The sequence below is a fragment of the Balaenoptera acutorostrata genome, chromosome X (genome assembly GCF_949987535.1).
Source record: "Balaenoptera acutorostrata chromosome X, mBalAcu1.1, whole genome shotgun sequence".
NCBI classification, from domain to species: Eukaryota; Metazoa; Chordata; class Mammalia; order Artiodactyla; family Balaenopteridae; genus Balaenoptera; species Balaenoptera acutorostrata.
This window is the reverse complement of record NC_080085.1, coordinates 64,033,918-64,047,511: the sequence shown is the minus strand read 5'-3', so window position 1 is coordinate 64,047,511 and position 13,594 is coordinate 64,033,918. Positions and strand designations below refer to the sequence as shown.

Sequence of the window (13,594 nt, the reverse complement as noted above, 5' to 3'; positions counted from 1 at the left end):
TCACAGATCATAGCTGAAGATCCAGAAACACCTTTGATTTTTGAGTAAATACTTGAGTTCCTGTTCTCTGGATGAATTAGTTGATTAAGTCTGGTCCAGAAAACCTATTGACTTGTCTTGGAGATTGAAAAAATAGGAAAAAAAAAAACAACCAGATATGGTTCTTTCAATATTAAATGAAGACATTTTTCCTGGCTCTAGAAAGTCCCAATGTCACTGCTCATTGACCTAGATTGAAGCCAGAAGACTGATAAAAGGCCTTAGGGTTTGTCCTTTAATTCTTTAACATTCTGCTTTTATTATAGTTAAATGGTTTAAGATGAGAATTAAGATGAAACAACTAGTTTTAAAAGTATTTGCTCATTGGCCTGGCATAGAGTCAGGAAGCCACTTAAGAAAAAAGATTCTTCCTAAATTTTCCATATTTTGTAAATTATTCACTTGAATGAAATACTGTTCTACTGAGGAGAATGAAGAGATTTAAAAGACCTAGACCAAAATATACTTTAATCTAACTAGCTTATGGAGGAAACACAAGAGCAAATTTAATAAGAGACTGCAGTTCTTTCATTAGTTGAAAAAACTTCATTGAGCAGCTGTGATATTAAGACACTGAGATGGAATGATTAATTAGATCACCTCTTTGGCATGTTTTGTAGAGTAGGAATAAGAGAGCTTTTTAGTTATTCATTCATACAAACATTGAAGAAGGTGATGCTAAATGAAATTGATCTGGTACAAAAAGCACTTGGAGACGCAATTAAAAAAAACAAGAAATGGAGTGAAACTCTTCATTGAATAGAAGTGTCTATTCTATTTCAGATCTTGACTGAAAGACACTTGCTTGGCTTGGAAACTGGAATATAAGAGGAGAGGTTACTGTTCATTCATTTTTTTCATTTATTCATTCACTCTACAAGTATGTTTGAGTGCCTATTGTGTATAAGCTCCTTAGCTAGGTTCTCAGTTGGCCCCAGAGACATGAAAAAATGAGTACCTACCCAGAGAACTTTTAAAACTTGCCTTTTGGCCTGTTTTCTGGTTAGGGGTATGGCTTAGTTCCTCAATAATAATGTGTGGTTTAATTCCTACTCCATATTTCTTCTACCACTCTGGCCACTACAATAAGCAAGGGTTTCTACTGAGCTTGCTCCTTAAGTTGCAGGAACCTTCCTTATAATAAACACTTCAGTTTTCCTAACCCATCCCTCATGAAAAATGGCTGTGACTGTTGGTGGGCAGAAAGAGGGATGAGAAACAACTGATTCCCAAACCTCAGTCTCATTGGTACAAACCTCAGTCTCATTGGTACCAGCTTTGGGGAACCACTCATACTTAAGCCACAATTGGTTTTGAAACACACAGGTTTTGTCTATTTTCAATTCTTTACCTTTTACATTCTAACAAATATACACTGCCTAAATAGATCTCTTTAAAAAACAATCCTCTGGTAGTACTTAGCAAGTTTGGAGATGGAGACATGATTTCTGTTTTGCAACAGCTTCTCAACTTACAACTTAGAAATCGTTTCCTTTTTACCAGCAAAACCTGCTTAAGAAAAGACTTATTATAATTAAATAATGCAGTGAATGAAATAGCTTAACAACTTACCATGCTTAAGTTTTAAGAATGATAAAAATTGGAAGTAATTGGCAAAAATTGGAGGGAAAAAATACCAAAAAAAAAAAAATCTTCTATATCTAGGCCCAAATGGGCTTTGGCCTTTTCTATTTTTTAAATCACTCACAGAGGGTGGGATAGGAGGAAGAGTGAAAGAAAAGGTCAAACCTGATTCTAAAAAGGGTCGGTCTTAAAAGCATTACTACCTCCAGATCTAACTTGGGGATTGCTGTTTTTAGTTTAATGCAATTCCAGTAACTGGTCACTGTTGAGATGAGGACAAAGTCCTTTGTCCCCACTCATTTCTGTAAGTTTTTGAGAAACAATTTTTTGTTTAATGGTTATTGATTAAGCCTTGGGTTAGATAATTATGGAATTTATTAATTAAATCTATGTTACCTCTCCATCATAAGGTAGTCTTAAAGTTAAAGTCAAAATTCACTGCAAAGGAACAGGACTTTATTGTTCACTATAATTCTTACATACTTTCAAACCATCTAAACTTTAGTTTACATGGCAAGCCAACAATAACATAAGTAAATGGAGAAGGAAATAGATGAATGGCAAAAGATAGTTGCTGGAGGGAGCAAATTTGAAGAAGATTTGAAGGTGATGTTTGTAGTTTTTGCTTTGTACATTGTAATTTAAGCATCAGGTATATCTGACATGTTAATGTTTGGTGTTTAATATGTGCTATTAGCTGGATTCAGTAACTCCCCTTTCTTCAGATGGGGGTGGGGGGTGCATTATTGGAAAGTAGAAAGGAGAAAGTAACTAAGAGCCTTCCTTTCACAGTTTCTGGCATCCCAAGACTACCACTACTGCTAAACAAGAATAAGAGAACATGCTATCATCTGATTTTCGTGGCATAAATGAAGTTGTGAACAAATCTTTTTTTAAAAAGGAAATGGCTTCATCTTTATCCTTCTACCTCAAAGGGAATCTATGACAAAATGCTCCAATGAATGGAAGACACACTTGGACTTGTGAACTGATGTGAAACGCAGAATCTCTGAGCCATGGTTGTTTTGAAGATTGAAAAGTCTTGTTCAGCATGGGTGACCAGCAAAAAAGCAATCTAGAGCTGTCTGTATGTCACAACTGAGACAAATTGGGGAGTTTGTTGTTTAATGTCAAATAAAAATGTACTGTTTTGAAAACTTTGTATTTCGATGTAACAAGTTCTACCTCACTGTCCCTTCCTAACCACACTAGTTACCTCAATTTTTTTAAAAAAATTATCTTAATTACCCAGTTTGGGTAAGTATTTGAGGTCTCTTTTTTTTTTTTTCTAGCTTCAGTTGCTTTGGTCAGGAATACTGAGAAGCACAAACCCAATTTAAAAAATATGAGAAGCAAAAAATTATTGAAGAAGAGGGCTGGGATAGGAATAGTGCATAAAAATATTTTTAAGGCTGTGGGAAGTAGAATGTATTCAGGAAGGTAGTCACTGTAATTAAAGAAGGTAACAGGTCCAATCCTTGAGTAGGTGAAGGGATCTTTGATGTTCCTATACTTAAATACCTGAATGTTAGATTGGTGACTTCATAGGCATATGACCCCAGTGTTTATAGGCAAGAGTTTCTACTCCTTTGTTGGCATCTTACACCATTCTTTTTTTTTTTTTTTTTTTTTTTTTTTTTACTATTTATTTATTTGGCTGCACTGGGTATTAGTTGCAGCATGTGGGATCTTTAGTTACGGCATGCGGGATCTTTTAGGTGTGGCTTGTGGGATCTAGTTCCCTGACCAGAGATCGAACCTGGGCCCCCTGCATTGGGAGTGCGGACTCTTAACCCCTGGACCAGTGGACCAGCAGGGAAGTCCCTCTTAAATGCCATTCTTAATTGAGCCAGAGACAGTGCTCAACTTCCTCTTTCCAATGCTAATCCCTACGCACTTTTTCCTCCAACAAAGTTTTGTTTTTATTTTTACCTGTGCATCTTTGGAATAAGACATGCTGGAGTAATGGCCAGTATTAGAGGAAATAAACCTGTAAGGGAAGTCACAGAAGAGGCAGCAGGATTTAGGATAGCAAGGCACAGAAGGGCCCATTATTAAGCAAGGGCTCTCATATCCTAGAGTCCCAAAACATATGTTAATTTAGTGGGGAGGACAGTCTGCACATTTAATTGATAGGCTGATTAACCAGGTACCAATGCCATTTAGTTGCTTCTATAACCCTTGCCTATATTCTGATCCTTTCTCACCTTAGTGTTTGCAGCTATTATCCTGCCAAGTGCTCTCTGCCCATTTCCTAATGATATCTCTGAAACCACATTCTCACTTTTATAAAGCTAGACTTATATATAGGTAGAGCTGTATAGTGCCTATGTGATGTGATTTCCAAGGTACAAGAAGGCCTTATTTCTCAAGCTTGTGTCTCCCCTTCTTCGTAGCTGATGTCTGATATTCCATTATCTGGAGTTGAGTCTCTGATTCTTCAATATGTGATAAAGCAGGACTGTTTATTTTGTACCTGCACAGAAACTAATAACAGTGCCTTGCCCATAGGAGATGCTCAACAAATACCTGTTGAATCATACTTAAACTTCAGGACCCTCTAGGAGAGAAAACATGACATTCCACACCTAAGGCAAGAACAGCTAATACATCACAGTTTCTTTCTTTAGATCCATGGCAGATGGTATTAAACAATCCTAACACTTATTCCTGCTAAGCCTAGTCGCTAGAGACTGCTAGTTGCCCACCAAAATATAGTCTCCCTTGTTTAACACGTGGCTGCCCAGCTAGACTACATTTCCCAGCTTCCTTTGCAGTTATGCATAGCTAGATGATTATAATCAACAAAATGTGAATGGAAGTGATGGGTGTCATTTATGGGCCTGGCTTAGGGTATGATCACCTCTCCACTCTCTTATCCCTTCCCACCAGCTGCAACCTAGACAATGGCTATCCACCTTCAACCTTACAGATGACAGATCCTTCCTTATGAGATGGAAGAACAGTGACTTGGAAAGAAACCAAGTCCCTGAACAACTCTAAGAAACAGAGCTGTCCTTCTGCTCTGAACTTTTTACATTGAGACTGTCATGTAAGGAAGAAATAATATTTCTTTAAACCACTGAATTGTTGATTTTCATTCTTACAGTAGCCTATTCTTTTTCCCATAACTAAAAACAACTGGATGCTGCCCCACAATCCTTTATACAGCATTTCAGATAGCTACTAATCAATTAATAAACTTTCAGTTATGACCTCATAAAAAAGTCTTTCTTTTGTTCCTCATCCTACTTTCTTTAAGATATGTAAGATTTTAGCTGTGCTGTTGAGGCCAACTACTAAGTTTTCTACTTTGTTTCCCAACAAAATCAGAGGAATTTTAGAACTCAGCTATGGAAACTTACAGGTTATAGATCTACCATCAAGCTGTCGTCCATGATGTGCAAAGAGGAAGCAAATGAATCTAGGTTCATCAAGCCATAGACTTGGTACTGCTTGACATAATTAAGCCTTCCAAGTGTCTTCAGTAAATCCATAATTAAAGCAGTCAGATGGATCAACACCTTCAAATAAGCAATTAAAGCCAAAAGGGCAGAAGGAGATTGAGTAGTACATTTAAGAAATATTTATTTAATCCTTACTAAATGATAGTCTTAGGCATTGGTGAATAAAACCCCAACAGACATTGTCCTTGACCAAATAACTTAAAATCTATTAGAGGAGACAGACAATAACCAAGGAAACATGAACTTATAGTTATACATTGTGATAAGAACATTAAAAGGAAATAGGATGCAGTGACAAGGGAGAGGGACATATTTACTTTAGAAAGTGTGGTTAAGAGAAGGAATCTGTGCAAAGGTCATATTTAAAGACAAACCTAAGGATAAAGAAGTCAATCCAAAGGGAATGGATTGTACTTGCCATGTAATGTAAGTAAACTGTGGTCAGCAAACTACAGCTCATGGGCCAAATCTGACCTGCTATATATATATATTTTGTATGGCCTGAATCCTAAGAGTGGTTTGTACATTTTTAGACAGTTAGAAGGAAAAAAACTAAAAATGAATAATATTTCATGACATGTCAAAATTATATGAAATTCAAGTATCAGTGTCCATATATAAAGTTTTTTTGAATATAACCAAACTAATTAGTGTTGTCTATAGCTGCTTGATGTTACAACAGCATAGTTGAATACTTGTAACCGAAACCATATGGCCCAAGTTTAAAATAATTACTATCTGGCTTTCTACAAAGAATGTTTGCCAACCCCTGGGCTAGACTATAGAAAGTAAGGATAATGGCATGAAATAAGGTTGTAAAGGTAGGAAAGAACAAGATCATGCAAGATCTTATAGGAAAAAGAAATGAGAGAGAGAGAGAGAGAGAAAGAGAGAGGATGAATGAATTAGTTTAAAATGTTATTACTTTAAAAAATTTGCTATACAATGTGAAACCACTGAAAGATAGGAAGCAAAGGAGTGTCATGATCCAATCTACATTTTAGGAAGATTATTAGGACATTTGATTTTAAATCATAAGGTAGAAGATAGTGAAAGATCATCATTCCCATTATAACAACTATAGAAAAAACCTAAACAAATAAGATACAAACAGACTTCAGGAATTTCTAGATTCCACATAAGACATAGAAGGCTAGAAAAGGCATCACTCCCAAAACAACAAGAAAAAGCCAGATAAACTATAAAATCATAACTTGAATCCATTCGAGAGCTGAGATTACAGGGCAACCAACTAGCCTGAATTGTGAGGAAAGATATGTGCTTTCAAGACAGAACATGAGGGACTTCCCTGGTTAAGAATCTGCCTTCCAATGTAGGGAACAGGGGGTTCAATCCCTGGTTGGGGAACTAAGATCCCACGTGCCATGGGGCAAGTAAGCACGCATGCCACAACTACAGAGCCCACGTGCTCTGGAGCCTGCATGCCACAACTAAAGAGACGCCCATGTGCCACAACGAAAGATCCCACCTGCCGCAACAAAGACCTGATGCAGCCAAAAATAAATAAATAAATAAATATTTTTTAAAAACATGAGCACTGGTTGACCTCTGGCAATGGGAAGAAGATGTGGCCTTCATATAAGCAGGTTATAAGAATTTGACTAAAAGTTTCAACAAATTTCTAAAGGTCAAGTGTGGGTTAGTATGAAAACATAGAGCCCCTGGGAACCACAGATAGAAGGCGAACTCATACCCTTGCAAGTTCTTCTCTGTAGACATCATTAAGAGCTTATGAGAAGAATTGGGGAATAGACAAGAGAGTGGAAATAATCACCCTTGGGTAAAGGATTGGAGGAAAGTAGCAGACATGTTTATGAGAAAGGTATGAAGCTCCACCAAAAACCTTTTCCAATAAGAAAGAAACGTCTTTATGACACTGGGGAAGGAGAGTAAACTATTGCTCTTAGGTCACTCACTGCAACTGCAGGAAGAAAGATCTTCTACTCCTGAAGAGGGTCAAGAAATGCTACTAGGACCAAAGCACTAGAGGTTTTTCCTACCACTGGAGATTACCATGAAGGTACCACCTTTGAAAAAAAGGGTTATAGTATCTGTTAATGTTAAAACTATGGCTGAACCAGGAAAGTGGAAAATCTCTCATTCCCTAACCTCAACAGGATAGGAAACACTGAGCAGCAAGAAACTGCAACCTATACTGGTGGAGGGGCAAGTACACAGAAGAGATCTCACATAGGGAAAGGCATACTTAGGGAAAGCCTTAAAGCCTTAAAGCTTTAAAGGAGTAAGAGCACTGAGAAAAATCTTCAGGTAAACCAATTACCACCCTAGGTACAATGTGATGCTAGAGAAATTTGCAGCTGGTGGTGAACTGACAGTGATTAAAACAGTAACAAAACTAACTCAACTCCCAATTTAAATTGAGTCAACATGTCGTACTAAAGGCCTAACAGAAGGGTCATTCCAGTTTCTAGATAATCTTTACTTCAATCTCTATTGTTCTATATACTATGTACAGCAATCAATTTAAATTACAACATGCAGAAAAAAAAAGCAAGAAAAACTACTCAAGAGACAAATCTCTCAACAGAACCTGACTCAGAGATTGCCCAGAATCTAAAAAGTACTAAAATTAATATGTTAAAGGGTCTGGTGGAAAAGGAAGATAGCATGAACAAAATGAGAATTTTAGGATACAGTTGGAAATTATCAGAAAGCTTCTAATAATGCTGGAAACAAATATGGGAACAGAGATTAAGAAAGCTTTTTATGAACTCATCAATAGACTAGACAAAGGCAAAAAGAAAAAAAAAACATTCAGGGAACTTGAATATAGGTAAGCAGAAAATGACAAAAACTGAAACAGAAATAGAAAATGTAACAACAACAACAAAACCCACAGAAACACGCACCCTAAAGTTGTGGAACAAAGTAAAACCGTTTAACATATGGTTACTTTTTTTCTCCTATAGAATGAAATACACTAACCCACAGAACCAAAAAACAAAAACAAAACAAAACAAAAAAACAAAATACCTCCCAAAAGCCCAAGCAGGATTTAAAAAAAACTAGACATATTATATTCAAATTGCTGAAAGCCACAGGTTAAGAGAATATTTGAAGGCATTCAGGAAAAAAGTGACATCGTATACAGAAGAACAAAAGAATTATAGCAGATTTATCAGATATAATCCAAGCCAGGAAGCAATGGAGTGGAATTTTTAAAGCACTGAAAGAAAAAAAATGTCAGACCAGAATTTTCCACACAATGAAACTATCTTTCAAAAGTGATATAGAAATCTGAAAAATAGCTTGAGAAAATCCACTATCACAAAAACTGCACAAGAAATATTAAATGAATTTTTTTTCAGGAAAAAGGGCTAGGATACCAGGCAGAAACTTGAATCTATATAGAGAAAATAAGATCTCCAGAAATGGATAGAGTGAAGGCAAATTTAAAAGGTATTTTTACTCATTTTATCACCCTTAAAGAAAATTGACGGCAATGATTTCATTGTAGAGCAGTCCTCATGAACATTTTACTAGCCATCCCAGCCAGTGCAGTAAGGTGAGAAAAATAAAAAGAATATATGGTAAAGGAAAAAAAAAAAAAAAGGGCTCATATGACATGAATCTCAATGTGGAAATTCCCATAGAAATTACATGAATCTATTAGCTCTAATAAGAAAATGTGTCAAGGTAATAAGATACAAGATTCACACATAAAATCGAGTTTATGTCTAAAAAATTGTAATGAACAAACTGAAATTGATTAGTACCCCAAAACGTGAGCTATTTTGATATAAGTCTAAGAAAATATGTGCAAGATCTATATGTTGAAACCTGAAAAAGTACTGATTAAAGAAAGCAAAATAAATGGAGAGGGATATAGTCATCAGGAATTGGAAAAGTCAATATTGTGAATGATGTCACATTTCCTAAAATTCAATGGAATCATATATTATTCACTCTTGTGTAAAGCTTCTTTGATTCAGCATAAATTTTGTGAATTTTATTGAGGTATAGTTACATACATTCAACTGTATCCATTTAAACGTTTACAATTTGGGGAATATGGACATATGTGCACAAAAACTAATCCATAGTCGGAGAAAAGCCAGACCAGTGGTTACTCAATCAGAGTAGTTGTGGAAATTTTAAGGGTCATGAGGGAACTTGCAGAGGTGAGAGTTATGTTCTCCATCTTTTTTTTTTTTTAAATAAATTTATTTATTTATTTATTTATTTTTGGCTGTGTTGGGTCTTCGTTGCTGCGCACGGGCTTTCTCTAGTTGAGGTGAGTGGGGGCTACTCTTCGTTGTGGTGCGCGGGCCTCTCATTGTTGTGGCTTCTCTTGTTGCGGAGCACGGGCTCTAGGCGCGCAGGCTTCAGTAGTTGTGGCACGTGGGCTCAGTAGTTGTGGCTCGCGGGCTCTAGAGCTCAGGCTCAGTAGCTGTGGCGCACGGGCTTAATTGCTCTGCGGCATGTGGGATCTTCCCAGGCCAGGGCTCGAACCCGTGTCCCTTGCATTGGCAGGCAGATTCTTAACCACTGCGCCACCAGGGAAGCCCTATGTTCTCCATCTTGATAAGGGTTCATGTTGCATCAGTATATTCATTTGTCAAAAACTGATTGAAGAGTATCATTTTGTGTTTCCTTGTTTAAACAATTTACTGCAAAAAAGAACCAAAAAAAAATTGCATTGTACTTAATAATATGAAATTAAAATAATATGAAATTAAATTAATATGAAATTAAAATTGTACTTAGTAATATGAAATATTGTAAATGGTATTTTACAATAATATCTGTAAAAATAAAATACTTAGAGACAAATTTACTAATAAATGTATAAAATATCCTAAGATTATACCATATTGTTGAAAGAAATTAAGAAAGTTTAAATCAATAAAAGGTACACTAGTTCTTGAATTGGAAGACTCACTATTGTTAGTTTTCCCTAAAGTAAGCTGTAGATTAAATGCAATTCCAATCAAAAGTCCAACAGGCTCTTTTATACAAATGATCAAGGTGATTTGAAAATTTATGTGGACATGAAAAAGACCTAGAATATTCATAACAACCTTCAAATGTAGAGCACTTCACCTGACTTTAAAACAAATGTAGAGCACCTTACCTGACTTTAAAACTAACTCTAAAGCTAGTAGTTAAAATAATCAATCACTTTGATACACATGAGCAAATAAACATCAATTGAATTCAATGAAACAGAATGGTGAGTTCAAGAATAGATGCACTTATACAGTCAAACAATTTTGTCAATGGCATGAAAGTAATTCAATGGGAAAAAGAAAGTCTTTTCATCAAATGGTGCTGGGACAGTCTGTATCCAAATAGAAAAAGAATTACTTTGATCCCCACATTAAATCACATACACAAATTAATTTGAGATGGGTTATTACATAAACATAAAAGTTAAAAATATAAGGCTCTTGGTAAAAAATATAGGAGAATGTGTCCACAGTCTTAGAGGAACAAGGACTTCACAGGACTCAAAAAGCACTAATCATAAAAGAAAACAGTGTTGAATTGGACTTCAACAAAATTAAAATCTTATTCATTAAAACATACCATTGCTTTTACACAGCAAAGGAAACCATCAACAAAACGAAAAAACCTACTGAATGGGAGAAAACATTTGCAAATGATATGACTGATAAGGGGTTAATATCCAACATATATAAACAGCGGATACAACTCAACATTAAAAAAAACAAAAACAGGGGCTTCCCTGGTGGCGCAGTGGTTGAGAATCTGCCTGCCAATGCAGGGAACATGGGTTCGAGCCCTGGTCTGGGAAGATCTCACATGCCGCAGAGCAGCTAAGCCCGTGAGCCACAACTACTGAGCCTGCGCATCTGAAGCTTATGCTCCCAACAAGAGAGGCCGTGATAGTGAGAGGCCCGTGCACCGCGATGAAGAGTGGCCCCTGCTCGCCGCAACTAGAGAAAGCCCTCACACAGAAACGAAGACCCAACACAGACAAAAATAAATAAATAAATAAATAAATAAATTAAAACAAAAACAAAAACAAACAACTGAATTAAAAAATGGGCAGAACTGAGTAGACATTTTTCCAAAGAAGAAATGCAGATGACCAACAGGCACATGAAAAGATGCTCAACATCGCTAATGATCAGGGAAATGCAAATCAAAACCACAGTGAGGGGCTTCCCTGGTGGCACAGTGGTTGAGAGTCTGCCTGCCAATGCAGGGGACACGGGTTCGAGCCCTGGTCTGGGAAGATCCCACATGCCGCAGAGCAACTAGGCCCGTGAGCCACAATTGTTGAGCCTGCGCGTCTGGAGCCTGTGCTCCGCAACAAGAGAGGCCGCGATAGTGAGAGGCCTGCACATCGCGATGAGGAGTGGCCCCTGCTTGCCGCAACTAGAGAAAGAGCTCGCACAGAAATGAAGACCCAACACAGCCAAAAATTTAAACAAATAAATAAATAATAAATAAATTTTTTAAAAAAACAAAAAAACCCCACAGTGAGATATCACCTTGCACCTGTCTGAATGGCTATCATCAAAAAGAACACAATAAAGAATGTTGGTGAGGATGTGGAGAAAAGGGAACCCTCAACAGTGGGAACCCTCCCACTGTTTGTGGGAATGTAAATTTGTGCAGCCACTATGGAAACAGTATGGAGGTTTCTCAAAAAATCTAAAAATAGATTTACCATATGACCCAGCAATTCCACTCCTGGGTGTATATTTGAAAAAAACAAAAACACTGATTGGAAAAGATACATGCATCTCAATATTCATAGCAACGTTATTTACAATTGCCAAGATATGGAAGCAACCTAAATGTCCATCAACAGATGAATGGATAAAGAAGATGTGGTGTATACACACACACACACACACACACACACACACACACACACACAGTGGAATACTACTCGGTCGTAAAAAAGAATGAAATTTTGCCATTTGCAGCAACATGGATGGACTTGGAGGGCATTATTCTAAATGAAATAAGTCGGACAGAGAAATACAAATACTGTATGATATCACTTATATGTAGAATCTAAAAAAAATACAACAAACTTGTGAATATAACAAAAAAAAGAAGCATGCTCATAGATATAGAGAACAAACCAGTGGTTATCAGAGGGGAGGGGGGAGGGGCAATATAGGGATTGGGGAGTGGGAAGTACAAGCTATTGGGTTTAAGATAGGTTACAATGATGTATTGTATAACACAGGGAATACAGCCAATATTTTGCAATAACTGTAAATGGAAAGCAACCTTTAAAAATTGCATAAAAATTTTTAAAGACAAAAGCCACATTTAAAATGGCAGGGAATTTTGTGGAATCTTTACTTGTCCGTGCTCCATCCCTGCCTTGCACAGCGTAGCGCAGATGGGAGAAGCAATAGTCTTATCCCTTGTTACTTTTAGTGAAGTAGAGAAAGTTCGACTGAATTTGCTATGTTCTAAACTGTCTGCGCACTGTGTAAGGGAATGATATCTACAATGCTTAACTCAGAGTTCAAAGGACCGAAAATAGCTTGGATCTCAGGTTAAGGGTAGCCTTGGGAAGCTGAGAGAATGGCTAATGAAAATCCACCAGATGCCTGCATGCAAAAGATTATTTTGTGGGGATTTTTTCCCAGCTTTATTGAGATATAATTGACACATAACATTGTGTAAGTTTAAGGTGTACAACGTGCTGATTTGATACATTTATAAATGCAAAATGATTACCACCATAGTATCAGCTACTATGCAAGAGATTTTTTTTAAAGGGCCATTTATTCCTTTCCCAAATGTTACAGTAAAACCAGGTGGAAGAGAATGGTTTTAGCAGTTAGAAAAAAAAAGTACAAATCTGAGGTTTGGCCATTAAAAGTTATTTACAACAATGGGAGGGGAAAAAAGACAACAAGAAGTTGTTTCACATTACAGAACTCCCCCCAACCCGAAAGCTTAATACTTGATTACCAAGTGAAAAAAGAGATACAGTTGATTCACAAGCTGGAGGTCTGAACTTGAGTAATACATTTATAAAAACCTAGACAGGGGCAGTGTCCTCTCCAGCTTAGGTGCCACTAGGCACAGCACAAGAGACTAAAAACTCAACAGGGGAAGGCTGGACACTCAGGGTTTGGGAATGTAGGCACCCCCACATGTGGCTCAGGGATTTGGGGAGTAAACAAAGCCTACTTGGAAAAGAATTGGGGAAGAAAACCAGCAACTGCCTTATGCATGGGTGGGGACAGGGAAGGGGTAGGGCCAGGGGAAGGAGCATTTCACATCACTAACCTAACTTGGGAAACTGCAAGGGACCATCTTCAACTGGCCTTAAGAGGAAGACCAGATGGATGATGGGAGAATCCACATAGGGAGAGGAGGACAGGGAACGTGGCTAGCGGGGCAACAGCCCCTTCCTTTCTGGGCGCAGGAAGGCAGCCAGGGCACCAGGTCCAGGCAGTGACCTCACAAGGACAGCACAGTTTTTGCAGCTTAGAGATCACCCACCTGCCCCCACCCAG

The 13,594-nt window shown here is 37.3% G+C and overlaps 1 long non-coding RNA gene across 5 annotated transcripts in view; it reads left to right on the top strand.

The window, feature by feature from the left end:
- LOC103009354 (uncharacterized) overlaps positions 1 to 2,780 on the top strand; it is a 32,774-nt gene extending 29,994 nt beyond the window's left edge. For all 5 annotated transcript variants that reach the window (XR_003623723.2, XR_003623724.2, XR_003623727.2 and 2 more), the window contains one exon: positions 2,416 to 2,780. This is a non-coding gene — a long non-coding RNA (uncharacterized LOC103009354). The remainder of the gene's footprint in view (positions 1 to 2,415) is intronic.
- Positions 2,781 to 13,594: the final 10,814 nt, after the last annotated feature.